The 15,131-nt window shown below is 38.8% G+C and overlaps 1 protein-coding gene and 2 non-coding genes across 4 annotated transcripts in view; 2 read left to right on the forward strand and 1 right to left on the reverse strand.

Moving 5' to 3' along the window:
• slc28a2.L (solute carrier family 28 (concentrative nucleoside transporter), member 2 L homeolog) overlaps positions 1-9,883 on the reverse strand; it is a 60,034-nt gene extending 50,151 nt beyond the window's left edge. Inside the window, exon 1 of one of the 2 annotated variants that reach the window (XM_018251024.2) lies at positions 9,718-9,883. The gene's annotated coding sequence lies outside the window, so the exon portion shown is untranslated. Of the gene's footprint in view, positions 1-4,262; positions 4,542-9,717 lie in introns of those variants that run through there. The other variant, NM_001093313.1, reaches the window with a different exon arrangement.
• Positions 9,884-10,496: 613 nt separating this feature from the next.
• trnah-gug lies at positions 10,497-10,568 on the forward strand. The gene has a single exon. It is a non-coding gene; the product is annotated as a tRNA-His (tRNA).
• A 493-nt stretch (positions 10,569-11,061) lies between these two features.
• trnah-gug lies at positions 11,062-11,133 on the forward strand. Its single transcript has one exon. It is a non-coding gene; the product is annotated as a tRNA-His (tRNA).
• The last annotated feature ends 3,998 nt before the right edge of the window (positions 11,134-15,131 follow it).

Consider the following 15,131-nt stretch of genomic DNA (forward strand, 5'->3'; position numbering starts at 1 on the left):
TTGGAAGTTTGCTTTCATTGAGTGCCTGCTTCAAAAGGTTTTCCAAAATTGCACTTAGTCCACATCGAGTCTAAAAATCCCACAAAACAAATAATAAAAGTAATAAAAAATGAAAATCAACTGCAAATTGTCTTAGAATATCATTCTATACATCATACTAAAAGGGAATTTATAAGTATACAACCCCTTTAACTTATTATAGGCAAGGAACTTTGCTGCACTGCAGAATTTTACTGAAAGTACTATTTTGTAAGGTTTTGCTCAACAAAGTTTTTTTTCAACGACCCTAATAGCTGCCTTGGCTTTATGCAACAATGTTTAAAGGAGAAGGAAAGGCTTGCAGCAGTTGGGGTGCCAAATGTTAGGTACTCCCAAGTGATTGTATTGACTTACCTGAAACCCCGGGCTGGTGCTCCTATCAGCAGAAGACTGCATTGGGCCGGGGTTGTACCAGTGAGCACCACGGATTGATCTTCTTCACCCGGCTGCACATGCACAGTAGAACGAAAAGCCGAACTTTAACTAAAAAGTCAGCTATTTAATTCAACTGCGCATGCGTTTGCCCTGGGAAATTTGAGCAAAGAAAAAGCCGGAAGAGGGTCGCTCCGTTGTGCTCACTGGAATAACCTCGGGCCGGTGCAGTTTTCTGCTGCTAGGAGCACCGGTCGGGGGTTTCAGGTAAGTCAATACTAACATTTGGCACCCCAAGTGCTGCAAGCCTTTCCTTCTCCTTTACGTTTAAAAATGACTCTAATATTCTTGTGAGGAATGTTTCAAACATTCCAATGAAAAGCATTAAAAATGTGAGTTACAACTTCCTGTATGACCATTTTTGACCCTTTAGCTAAATATTCAGTAATATGACACAGCAATAAATTCTGTACATATCTTTTACCACAAATTATAGTTATGTAATTCTATAATGTACTAAATGCATCTTTTTAAAGGGAAAATATAGCCTTTGTTTAATGAATGTGCTAAACATACTATGTATTTATATATATATATATATATATATATATATATATATATATATATATATATATATATATATATATATGATGCATACAAGGAGCACTCACAGGTCTTAACAGAAACAATTGTAACTTTAGACACGTCATAGTTTGGTGTATTCTATTGGTGTGAACAAACACATAAGGTGATTAGTGGATTTGAATTTTGTATGTCTACTATGTCTACACATCGGCCAATTGTATGTGCACACGTCACACATTCCCAACCTGAAAAGCCCCACCACGTCATTCCCTGTATAACAACCATTTTTCAGCACTTGTGATTCACTTTGAGAAAGGCTGGTGCCACAGCCGAAACATTAGTTTTTTGTGCCTACAATAAATACTTTTTCGATTTTCTGCTAAGACCTGTGAGTGCTCCTTCTATGCATTCTATGATTGCTGACCTTTGAGGATTGCAACCAGGCGCTATTTCACAACTTTTTCGTGAGTGCTGGTAATTTCTATTTTTGTTATTATATAAACCAAACCAAAAACAAAAAGATTAGTCTAAATAGAGGTTTATTTATTACAACGTTTTGGTTCCATGTCCCATGACGAAGTTTCTAACATGGAACCGAAACGTTGGAATAAATAAACTTCTATTTAGACTCATCTTTTTATTTTTGGTTGCTATACTCCTGGCACCCAGACACTGACTGACTTATGGTTGTGCGTTCCACTTTTGGCTTATATAGATATATATATACAGACAATTGGTGTCAAAAAAGGAAAAAAGGTTTATTCATCCTGAAGGCCGTTTCGGCCCACCTTTATACATATTGTGGTAGAGTGACCAAAACAATGTGGGAAAAGGTGTGTTTTCCCTTTAAGAGCTCCCCAGTAGAAGATATAACCACCAGGAAGGGTGTTAATAAACAGAGAAGAGTTGCTCTGTTTAAAGGCTTTGGCAGCCAGATTCTGGAAGCTGGAGTATTCTGGAAAGAACAGGCAAGCCAGGTACTCCGATCCAGAAGTCCAGCTCATGGATTAGAGCTCACCTTTCACAGGAAGGCTGTCCTGTGGAAAGGTATTTAGGTCTAGTGAGGCTGTTAGGAAACTCTCTCAGAGCAGGACACAGAGCAGGAAGGACACCTGCCTGTGTAAGGAACTCCCAGAGGGGCTGGGGGTGCCATTTGCTACTGCAGGGTGCAGAGAGAGGAGACCAAGTGACAGAGGGTCTGTCTGTCTGACTGAGGAAAGCCAGGAGGCTGAGCAATCCCCCAGGAGATTCGTGAGTACAGGGGTGACCCCTACTTATGTGTTTGCTTACTGGTAGTCCACAAGGGGCCCAGTTTAGTAAGGGAACTCTTCATGTGTAAAGGTAGCGCCCAGTGGGCAGGATTTATTTTTATTATTTGTTTTGTATCCTGAAATGGTCACCCCTGTGTGTAAATAAACTGCCTTAAAGAGAAGAGAAGTGTCTGTCTTGGATCCCGCAGCTTACAATATATATATATATATATATATATATATATATATATATATATATATATATATATATATATATATATATATATATATATATATATAAAGGTGGGCCGAAACATTGGATACACGTATTGATGCAATAAATCTGACTTTATTCATTCAACATTGGAGTTCGGCTCTGTTTGAAAATCTACATGTATAATTTGAGCAAGCACCCACATTAATTTTGGCAATCCGGATCAGAGTGTGGCTGCCTACTAGTGATTATATATATATATATATATATTTTTTTTTTATAGCTTTTTATTTTTTTTTATTTTATTGAGCTAAGTCACAAGCTGGAGCTTTTTTTTTTAATTTCTAAATTACAGTATTTACACTGCAAATAATTCACTCTACAATATAAAACGTCATTCCTAAATCAGCAAGTGTATTTTTTTAGTTGTAATATTGGTGTGTAGGCAGCCATCTCAGGTAATTTTGCCTGGTCATGTGTTTTCAGAAAGAGCTAGGACTTTAGGATGGAACTGCTTTCTGGCAGGCTGTTGTTTCTCCTACTAAATGTAACTGAATGTGACGTAGTGGGACCTGGATTTTACTATTGAGTGTTGTTCTTTGATCTACCAGGCAGCTATCTTGTGTTAGGCAGTTATCTGGTTACTTTCCAATTGATGGGCTGCTGGGGGGGAAAGGGAGGAGGTGATATCACTCCAACTTGCAGTACAGTAGTAAAGAGTGACTGAAGTTTATCAGAGCACAAGTCACTTGACTTGGGGCAGCTGGAAAATTGACAATATGTCTAGCCCCATGTCAGATTTCAAAATTAAATATAAAAAAAAGTCTGTTTGCTCTTTTGAGAAAAGGATTTTAATGTTGAATTCTGCTGGAGCAGCACTATTAACTGATTTGTTTTAGAGAGAAAAAAAAAAAAATTTCCCATGACAATATCCCGTTAAGAAAAATCTATGTTTTGTCCATTCAAGCATAATTGGAATAGCTGTACACACATAATTCCTCTACATAATGGATTGCTGCTAACAAAACAGTCAAAACAAAGGATAAATGGGAGGGTTTGCATCGGTAATCAAATGAACTGACTTGCAAGAACCAAACAAGTTGTAGCTTCAATTTCTTTGTTGGTCTTGTTTAGCTCAAAAAACTGATTTTATGTGATTAAAACAATAGACAAAAAGTTTGTTCAGCGCAAGCCCTATTCATTAAACTCACGTTGAACATTGATATACTGGCCCTTTATGGCTTAGATGTCTTAAGTTTTTAAATATGTGATTTAATTATTATAATTATTATTATTTGCTCATATATTGTTTACAACATTCATATCATTCTCTGCCTCAGCGGAGCTTATTATCTAAGGTCCCTATTGCATTGGCACACAATATGGTCAGTTTTTTTTTTTTAGAAACCAAAGTATGTTCAGATAGATATCGATCTGCATTTATAAAAAAATATTTAAAAAAATTATCTTAGGATCTTGAAATAATAATCTAATTTTGTGATTACTGATTATATTTTGTGGTCTTTAATTATATAATTTTCAATGGAACAAACAGATTTTGATTTGTGCAAACCACACATATTTTCCATGGCTCTAAAAAAAAGGAAATAAAAACTTCTGCATTTTAAAAGAAACCTTCTAAACGCTATAATACATTCAAGGCAAATACTAAACAATACTATACGACTAAAATTAACAGCAAAGTACTACAATCTTTGTGCATATTGCTGTTAATTTACCCTTGAGGGAAAATGTGTAGAGAAAATTCTTAAAAAACAAAACTCTTAAAAATAACGTCTTACTTGTTCGATGGCTTTTGCTGGCAACTCCAACCCTCTTTCCTAAGAAAAAGCTGTATACAGACTCCTTGTCAGTTTCTGAACCAATGTTGGTGATGTTAGTGAATAATGTAGGGAGCACAAAACGTTATCAAACAGCAACAAAGTCCAAAGCTGTGTCACCTTAAGGAAATACTACTGTGAAACTTTTCCCTGTAGATTAATTTCATTATTTAAAGAAAGTGGGCTCATTGTAAAGCATTACTCTTTTTCATATAAACAAAATCATGCACCTCTTGTTCCTGGTACTTTGTTTTATTTCATCTGAAATGCCATGTGATCTTTAAGCTTCTTGCTTGAAAAAATTGTAATGAGTAATGGTTTAACTACTTATAGGTTTAGCATTAGTGGATTTTTTTTCCATGAGAACAAAAAAGAATCCAGTTTCTGCACAAATGTACTAACTTAAAATGTACTAACTTTTTACAAAGGTCTTAGTAAAGAAGTGGCACAGAATGTGTGTTACAATGAGTATGCATATTTATTTTCCTTTTTTCTTTATATCTCTAAAACATATTTTACTGGCACAGCTTACAGCCTTAGCCTTGTTTCTTTGGCAGGTTAGTCACTGTTCATTTTATTATCATAAATAGGTATTTTGTTATATTATGAGACGATAGACGGGTTGTGACTAAAGGATTCCAGAAGTTTGATACGACCTAACTGGGGGGTGGGATCAGCAAAACAGGTCAGTAATTGTCAATCTCCACTGCAGGGAGAACATCCCTGATTTTTACAGTGTTTGTATGGGGGATATACCATTAATCCATACCAGCGTAGGTGTTCAATTTTAGCAAATATTATTATGCAAGAAATGTAAGGGAACATGAAAGGGGTGTGGTCGAAAAGTGGGTGTGACCATAGAACATTTTCACACTGTGCCCTATGTGTGCTGCTCCTCCATAGGTTCCTGGATTTCATTTCCAAAGTCTAGGAACTTTATTATACAGGGCCTAGCAGGTGGCTCCAGTAGACTGGGAAACACGGGTGTAATGATAGACGGGTGTGTTTTAATATACAGATGTTTTTTCATTCTTTCATGTTCAGGTAAATCATATTGTTCATATTGTATTGTGTTCATTACTTGAGAAGTATACTTGAGTCAAGTGACCTTTGTGCGGCATGATAAGAAATCAGTAAAGCAATTTGTTAAGATATTGAACTATAAAAACTAACATTCTTTAAATGGCATTTGAAATGTGTGTTCATTCCAAAGAAGCAAACTAAAAGCCAGTCAATAAAAGCATCCTACCTTGCAAGGAAAACAACGATTACAAATGTAGAAAAACGAAGGGCTTGGTTAATACGTGGTTACTATCTCACCCATTTAAAGCCTTACCAAAACAATACAAAACAGTTAATGGTTATAGTTAAATTTTACTGCTGGAGTGGAGAACTTAGTCAATGGAAAACTGAACAAATGTTGTACAGTCCCAAAGCTATAAAGAATGCAGCCCAAAGTGTGGGCTCACTAAAATGGATGCAAATGTGCTCATTGATGACATTCATTAAAGGTACTTGGTTCCAAACATGCTCCTTTGGTGCATTCTGACAGATGAATGCCTTTCCGATCAGTACTAGGGATGCACCGATTCCAGGATTTGGTTCTGGATTCAGCCAAGATTTTGCTTTTTCAGCAGGACTTGACCTAATCCAAGTCCCTGGCTGAATCAAATTCGAATCCTACAAAAAATTACGTGACTTTTCATCACATAAACAAGGAAGTCAAACACTTTTTTACCTTTTTTTTCACCCTCGTTTCTCTAATTTACGTACATGTGCAAATTAGGGTTCGGATTCGGTTTGGTATTCGGCCGCATCGTTCTCAAAGGATTCGGGATTTGGCTGAATCCGAAAATAGTGGATTCGGTGCATTCAGTACGCACACTGACATTGAAATAACAATTACAATAAAAATAAACTTTCTCTTGGCATAAAATCTCCAGTATATTTTCACCATATACAATTACAATAAAAATAAACTTTCTCTTGGCATAAAATCTCCAGTATATTTTGCCCATACACTGTAGTGAAAAAATGTATAGGAAGGAAATATCGACACACAAGTTGCAGGAGTGCCCTGCTTGTTTATTGTGCGGAAATGCAATGTTTCGGGGATCCTCTAATATTGTGCACCAGGCTGATCTGAATGAGGGTGTGCGACCGTTCATTTCCTTGTGTGAAAAATGTATGTCAAGAAGAATGATGTATGTTGGATATGAGCATGGAGTAGGTGATTTAAATAATATGATATAAAAAAGTGTCCACTCTATCATTATAATGGAAGTTTATCAGCCTGAACCTTAAGGGCAGAGACACACGATGCTATTTCGGGAGATTAGTCACCCATCGACAAATCGCTTCTTCTTTGGGCGACTAATCTCCCCGAACTGCCTTCCCGCGGGCTAGAATGTAATTCACCAGCAGGATAGCACTCCCAAAGTTGCCTCACAAAGAAACTTCAGGCGACTACGGAAAGCCAAAACAATCCGAGTGCCATCTCGCCGACGATTTACATTCTAGCCCGCGGGAAGGCAGTTCGGGGAGAATAGTTGCCCGAAGAAGAAGCGATTTGTCGCCCAAAATAGCAGCGTGTGTCTCTGCCCTAAGGGTGAAAACACACAGCTACTAGTAGCAGCTACTTGTCACGGCTACAAAAAATACCCTGCCATATACAATGCTGAGAATTGCCTTTGCTAAAACACACAAGCCATGACAAGTAGCTGCTACTAGAAGCTCTGTATGTCTTCACCCTAAGAAAAAATTATTTTCCAGTTGGTCTTCTTTTTTATGTGTTTTTTTTTTTTCAATTAAGCTTTTAGTTCAGAAGCTCTCCAGTTAGGAACTTTAACATCTGTTTCAATGTACCTCAGAAACCAGAAAATGGTTTGAATAAGAGACTGGAAGAGGAGAGAGGGTCTGAAAAAAAAGGATAAGTAATAAAAATATAACAGTAGTGAAAAGTAGTAGCCTTACAGAGCAACTGATTTTTGGCTTCTGGAGTCAGTGACTCCATTTTAAAGCTTTTAAAGAGCAATGGCAATAAAAGGCAAATTAGTCAAAAGTTAATGAAGACTGAAAGAAAGGTTGCTAAGCGTTAACCTAAATGTGAACGACCCCTTTCAGCCTTACTTTGTTGTTTGGCATCCCGGAATGGTTAGAATAACTGGAGGTCAAACTTCACTCTGCACACCTTGCCCTTGGGAGGTGTCAATTTTTATAGTTAGATAGAGTTATGCAAGTCTGTCTTGATGTTCTTGTAATCGCCACACCTATAGGCAATGTTGCATATTTACACACAATCTAGATCAGTGTTCCCCAACCAGTAGCTCGCAAGCAACATGTTGCTCACCAACCCATTGGATATTGCTCCCACTGGTCTCAAAGCAGGTGCTTATTTTTGAATTCCAGGTTTGGAGGCAAGTTTTGGTTGTATAAAAAATAGATGTACTGCCAAACAGAGCCTCCTGTAGGCTGCCAGTCCATGTAGGGGCTACCAAATAGCCAATCACAGCTCTTATTTGACACCCCCTTGGACTTTTTCATGTTTGTGTTGCTCTCCAACTCTTTTTTACATTTAAATGTGGCTCACAAATAAAAAAGGTTGGGGACCCCAGATCTAGATAGTGGACATGTCACACACAGATATATCAGTCCTTCTGATGAAGTGCTACGTGAACCTTAAAATGTGTAAAACCTGTGGTTTGTTACTCAGTCTCTTTAATGTTGCATTTTTGGGGTTAAATTGGGATACATTTTTTTTATGCTTGCTGGAGAAACCTAGGACTGTTCGCATCTTTAAAACAATTCCTGGGTTGTGTTTGTGAAGTGTATTTCATTCTACACCAAAAAAAAGCTTAAACTTGGGTAAAATTAAAAATACCTAATTATAAAACGGTGGTGTTAGTAGCAGTGCCCAACTTTCCCTTTTCCCATATATAAATATATGCACAAGTTCAGGGGTATTCACTTTTATAAGCAGCATATGGGAAAAAGGTTTCACTATCAATTAAAGGCTTTTCTAAGCATGTATATAGAATATAATGTTACCCTCCACTGTGTGCTTCCTTCAGTAGCTTGATAGTCTATATAGATAAACTACTGTGTAGTGATAGGGGCAACCATTTAAGTTAAAGTAGGGCCACAGGGCACACATTTACATAGCAAATCGCAGATAAGATCTGTAGAATACAATGGTTTTAGTACTTAACCAGGGAGATAAACAGGGGTAAAATGTAATTCAGGGCTCTCTACAGAACTGCAAAGCCTTTTCATATAAAATAAGGCATGTGCTGCTAAAATAATTATTTATGGGTGCGCAATGGTCAGAAACAAACGTAAAATGTACAGTATATGTAAAAAAAAACATTTTTATGGTGTAACTGGTCCTTTAAATATGATCAGAGCTTGCGTTATTCCAAGTGATAATGAAGGACTTGCGTAATAACTTCACACAATGGACTACAGGCAAACTGTTTTTCTTATGCATAGATGCGTGTATCACTCATTTATTACAGCAATTTCAGTGCTAGGTTATGACATACCACCTAAATAAGGATAAGTCCCTCATAAATGATAGTTTGACATAATGCAGTCCTGTTGATATTTCTGCCGCACCCAATAAACAAAGAATTGAGGAGATGTCTGCCACATCTCCTGATTAGGAATTCATCCAGGTTAACTAAACATGTTAGTGATCAAGAATGGAATCTGGAAATAATACGGGTAATGTAGGTGTTTTGATTGTCCCAACATTCTCAGAGGAAAGCCATGAGAAAGGTAAATCTTGGTCCGGGTGAAGCCACTTTCACTTTTTGCACTGCTTATAGCACACAGTAAATGGTACAATAAGAGAATTAAGTTGTCCATTTTGTTATATTCAGGCATTCAGCATTAGCTAGGTGATACAGTAGGATGGAAACTGGCTACTGTTGGTGTGACATTATACTGAATGTTCTATATAGGATTTATTTGTGAATAAAACCAGAAAATCAACCATATTTATATGGTAGATCCAGCTAACTTGATTTATGAGAAATAAGTGGCACTTGCTTGAAGGTAGGGGTGAGATATTAAGAGATATTTGCCACCAATATGGAATTCATGCAGCTTAGTTAGGATCATGTACAAGTTACTGTTTTATTATTACACATTATTGCTTAAAATGTCTATGGGAGAGGGCCTTTGCAAAATTTGGAGATTTCTGGATAAGGGGTTTTCTGATAAGGAAAACATTAGATTTAGTCAACATGTGTGCAAATGGGCAGGAAGCTAGTGGGCCCAAGCCAGCAATGAATTATGCAGCACATTTGTGTTGAAACACACACTGGATCAACTTTTCATTGAGTAGGGTCTTATTTTATGTTATGAGTAAGCATGCTAAAGAACAGCCAGCACAGGCCAAGATCCAGACACTTACCCAAACAGCTCGATCAGCCTTGTGCACATGCACTCAAGCCTATGAAGGTTTACACATGCTAATGCAATCAGGCTGTAAATATTTTCCAGAATGTCTCATCTGAATTTGACCAGATTTAGAAGACCAGCTCCTTTCCAAACATACACACAACCAAAAAAATGCTAGTTTGGTCAAAACCACAATGACAGAGAGACAGGGGTGTTTTGGCCACTGCTGCTACCCGTCACATGACAGTAGTTTTAGGACTAAGATTCAGTGGCATAGCGTTTTAAAAAAGCGTCACATAATAGAGAACACCAGTCTACACTTGCTACCATTTGTTTTTCCTATAACAATATCGTAACCAGGTTTTTATTCCACCGAGTTCAGACACTGCACACAGGCACTCCAGCAATCCGACTGAATGAAAACACCGGGGCACTTATTATTATTGTTATTGCAACGACTAGAACACACTGCCGTGTTAATAGCTGAACGGCATCATTTCAGCGCACTCGTACAAGAAAGGTGCTTTTATTTAGTAACGACTTTACAGAGAGCGTGTTGCCTATAATTGTAACAAGTCCCGCCAGTGCCTCAACCAATCGCATATGAAAGTCGCCTCTGCTGCGAAACCGGTGAACTCGTTCTAAACCAAGACGCCTTTCTGAATATCCTAATCCGGAAATAGAACAGAACGCACAGAATACCAACGCTCCACCCACACGCGGTGACGTAAGGCCAATAGTTTCACTAAGTACAAGGGGGAACGTCACACCCACCGGGAAGCCCAGTAGCGCGCCGTGATCGTATAGTGGTTAGTACTCTGCGTTGTGGCCGCAGCAACCTCGGTTCGAATCCGAGTCACGGCATTGCGGAAAGCAATGGCACGGCATGTGGGCTTCATTTTTTTTCTTGTTATTTTAAAGAGGACGTTTGTTAAGGTTTGTACTTAAGTATTTAAAGCAAATTTGTCTTCATTTTGCTGCCAGAGAGTCATTTGACTACCAGAGACCCTTACACCATTTACTGTTTATACTACACTTATTGCCCCAAAACAATCTTGCTCCGTGCTGTATATATATAAAGAAAGAGTTGAGGTGTGTGGTACAGAGGCGCAGCATTGTTACGTAGCGTGTGTAACTTTCATAGACACGGGCTGGTGCTTTAGTCTTTCTTTACACCGGGAATGCGCTGCTCTTGGGCTTCTGCACCTACATTACAGTGACACGAATGTTTGTGTTTTAGAGCAACAACAGATCGTGTGGATCAGGCAATTGTTACACGACATGCAGGTGACGTCACGGCAGTGTTTAAGTTACAGTGACAATTGTGAGAGCGATGCATCCGGAGCCCAAGTAGCTCGCCGTGATCGTATAGTGGTTAGTACTCTGCGTTGTGGCCGCAGCAACCTCGGTTCGAATCCGAGTCACGGCATTGTGAAATATCAATGGCACGGCAAGTGGGCTATGTTTTTGGTGATACATATATTTTTTATTTACAAATTGCCTAGTATGTGGGGAATGTTGAAGCTTTAAACTACATTTTGGACTAAGCCTTTGTGACAATATATATATATATATAGATATATATATATATATATATATATATATATATATATATATATATATATATATATATAGAACAGCACCTAATTTTACCACCATAAATAGCATGGAGACTAGTGGTGCAGGGCCAGCCCCATACCCAGGGTTTTACTTGTAGGTCAGACTGGTTTGGCCCAGGGCTGCCATCAGAAATCATGGGGCCTGTATGACAATATTTTCTGGGCCCCCTGGTCCTCAGCCCGCCCAAAGCCCTGCCCAAGATCCCGCCCACCCCACAGTAAAAAGGCCACAGATTCATCAGAACTAAAACAGTAACCCCCCAAGTTATTAAAAAACATTGGTGGCCAGGGCCCCCCTATAGGTAAACAAAAAAAATTAGTGGCCAGCCCCCCCCCCATAAGTTAAATATTGCTGGCCAGGCCCCCCCCCAAGTTATAAAAACCACATTGGTGGCCAGGGCCCCCCCATAGGTAAAAAAAAAATTGGTGGCCAGGGCCCCACCCCCTAAAAGTATTGGTGGTCAGGGGTTTAAAAAAAATGATGTTCAGTGGAACTTACCTTTAACGGTCCTCTTCATTCTCCTCTTCTTCAGCTCCATTCAGCAGTGTTCAGGTCCTTTCGTCAGCATTCGGGTCCTCAGCTCGGCTTTCAGTTCCTTTTGTCGCATTTCGGCTCATTGCGGAGGCGGCGACTTTTAGCAAATTTTGGCAGCAGCAGCCGCTTTTCGATCTTTTAGTCGTGTAACATGGCCGGGCCCCCCTTCAAACTTAAAAACTCGCCGTTACAGTTGTACCCGCTGTGCCCCCCTGATGGGGGCCATGGTTTGGTCCGGCAGGTTGCGGCCTAGGACACTCACCACTGTGCTGCTGTTATGTCCTCCTCCCCTGCCCCCTGTAGCATACTTCTCTGTTTAACTCCCAGTCGCTGCATTTAATTTTGGGACTAGTGTTGCCACCTGGCCGGTATTTTACCGGCCTGGCCAGTAAAAATCATGGTTGATCCAGGTCCTGTCCTGCAGTGTAGCAATTTGTACCTCCCTGGGGTGGCTTTTGCAATGCTGCCTCCCTCACCCTTCGGGTTTGCCTTTTCAGTCAAATGAGGGCGAGCACCACTAGCGAAAAGAGTGCAATTACACTTTTTGGCTTTTTGCCACACCTTGTAATTTGCGGGGCACTGCTGCATGAGACAAGATTCTCACCTCATGGCAGGAGCATCTCTGGTCCTGACCATGAATTTGTACTTGGCTCCTTGGGCCTCTAGGTATACTCGGGTGCTGCAATCACAACTTGTAGTGCATGCTGCATTAATTATGAATGGGACTGTTATGGGGAAAAATGTGTTTCTTCTGGGTATACATCCTACATATGGTACAAGGAGAAAGGCAATAGTGCTTTGGTTAGACAATTTATCTCTGCCAATTTGTTTATAGTGCAAACTGTGTTTTGGCTTAATCTTCTGTGCTTGTGTCTCCACAAATACCTGGGAGCAATGTCACCAAGTACCTACGCCTCTTACTCAGCCATTAGATTTCTGAAACTGCTTTCTTAGTGCCAGCTGTCGCTGTCAGCTCTGTTGTATGGCCTCAAGCGGGCACTTACTACTTTGTATAAACAATGCTTATCAGAAACTTTTATTAGGTCATGTATGGTCATCTTAGGAAATATAATAGGCCTAAATATTAAACATGCCTGAAACAACAGCATTTATTTGCAATAAACAACAAATAAACATAACATTAAACTGCCCCTTTAAATTCATGCTAATAGTTTGTGTAAGCTAATAAATATGCTACGTCTGCTGTTTGCCCTCTAGTATCACTATTTTATCTGACATGTTCATAGGTTAGTAATGATACAACCCTGCATTATCAGAATTAGAGAACATCTTCCTGTGAGAGGCTGAAATAACAGCAATAAGAAGTTATCTACACATACAATGTTTTGTGAGCAGACCTTGCTCCAGTTGTCTGAGCAATAAGGCGGTTGTGTGGTAATCATAACAAATGGATATTAGAAGGAGGTTGTTTTAATGTAATAACTTTTTATTACTGATTAATAAATATATTGATTTCGTCTATACACGGGAGCTGTAACTTTCCTTCCTTGTTGATTAAATCTTATTTAATATGCCCTTGGACTCCATATTCTGATATGCTTGCATATTACTATTAATTTAGTGCATATTACTATTTATTTATTTAATGCTTGTCCTCCCTGTGTCTTTTTTTATTGTGCAGTAAAATGTACAGCGCTGCATATACTAGTAGCACTATATAAATAAACACTTCCATACATACCTATAATGGCTAGTCTGTAATGACTTCTTATTGTTGGAGGAGGCACTTTCCCTACAAGTTAGTGCATAATAACTTAAATTATGTAAAGGTATGACATGAACAGAGAGCAAGAATTGGGGTGTTTGCAGACTTGCATATTAGCCACGACAGGCATTACAATCATGGGAGTGGAAAATAGTGATTGCTTTATGATAACTCATATGCACATTATATGACTGGAAATTACAAAAGCTGAACTGAGGGTTGAGATTTTTATATTAATATCATCTCTTTATGATTAGTATCTGATATATTTGCAAAGAAGAAGCCCCTGCTCCTTTTTAATCCCCCACTGGGTTAGAGTTTAATTCTGAAATGTGTATTTAAACTTGGTTACAGTATGCAGTATCTGAACACTGACTGTTCTAATTAAAGAAATAGTGAGGTTTTGGTCCCTGAGGGTCTTGTTTCTTTTATTTATCATGGAAAACTTGCCACAGTTCTGCTACAGACTTTGGCTAGATGAATTCAGGGTTTTGTGGGGGCTATACAATCTGTAGCACCATTTATGGACACTAGTTGGGTGTGCTAAGGTCCCAGTGATTTCTGCCAGCTCTGAGCTGACAGCAGTCATGAACATGTTCTAAAATCAAGTGGAATTTAGCTTGTCCCAGTCCTTAATCTTGCTGGTTTGGCTGTGCTTCTGCAGGAGAGCTTAGACAGCGCATCTGGGAACACCTGTCTGCTGCAAAAAAATTTTTGGTGGGTCAGATCTTGCTGGTATGACCACCTTGTTGCTATGTTCACTTTTGCCATAGTGTAAAATGAACATGTCTACAAAGAGTTCACATGTTTTGAATGGTCTACTGCTATATTATTTCTTTATTTAAAATATTGAAATACCTTATTTGGCTACTTTAATTTTTGCAAAAAGAGTGGTTGTAACTCTGACATACTCTTTTCTATTAATACCTAAATGCAAAAGACACTAAATCTTGTGCTTTTATTTTTTGCCAAAGACTTTTGCACAGTAGTCCTGTCTATTATACATACATTCAGGAAGCAGCATACCACCTTGCTTGCACTTTCATTCAATCGATGTACATTACAAAGCCTAAAGCAAATCCTGTGTTTCCTTCCTACCGGCAGTAATGTGAATCAGTGGTGGGTAAAACATATGCTTTGCTTAAGCTTTCCGAAGTTGTTTCGAGACACATATGTTTTCCCACATAACTACCAGTGAAAAACAAGATAACAGCAAGAAAAGCAAGTGTTTTGTTGCTCACAGTAGCACTGACGTATTGCGGAGCAACAAAACGCCCCATGTGCATTGCCTTTATTCTTCACATATAAAAACAGGGCAAGCAATGAGATACCCACCTGAGCTCTGAAACATAAAATACAGGAGCTAGGTATTCTCTCCCTTTTTCAGTTTCTAAGCATTATCCCAGTGCTAACACTTAGGCCATGTCACACAAAGCATTTTCTCTGCTGCTATATTTACACCAGGGGTGAAAACAGTGATCTACTTCCTTCTGCCCCAACATCATTGTGCAATAACAGGCACAGCATTGGCCTTTTAGTGCCAGAAT

Source organism: Xenopus laevis, chromosome 3L, assembly GCF_017654675.1.
Source record: "Xenopus laevis strain J_2021 chromosome 3L, Xenopus_laevis_v10.1, whole genome shotgun sequence".
NCBI lineage: Eukaryota > Metazoa > Chordata > Amphibia > Anura > Pipidae > Xenopus > Xenopus laevis.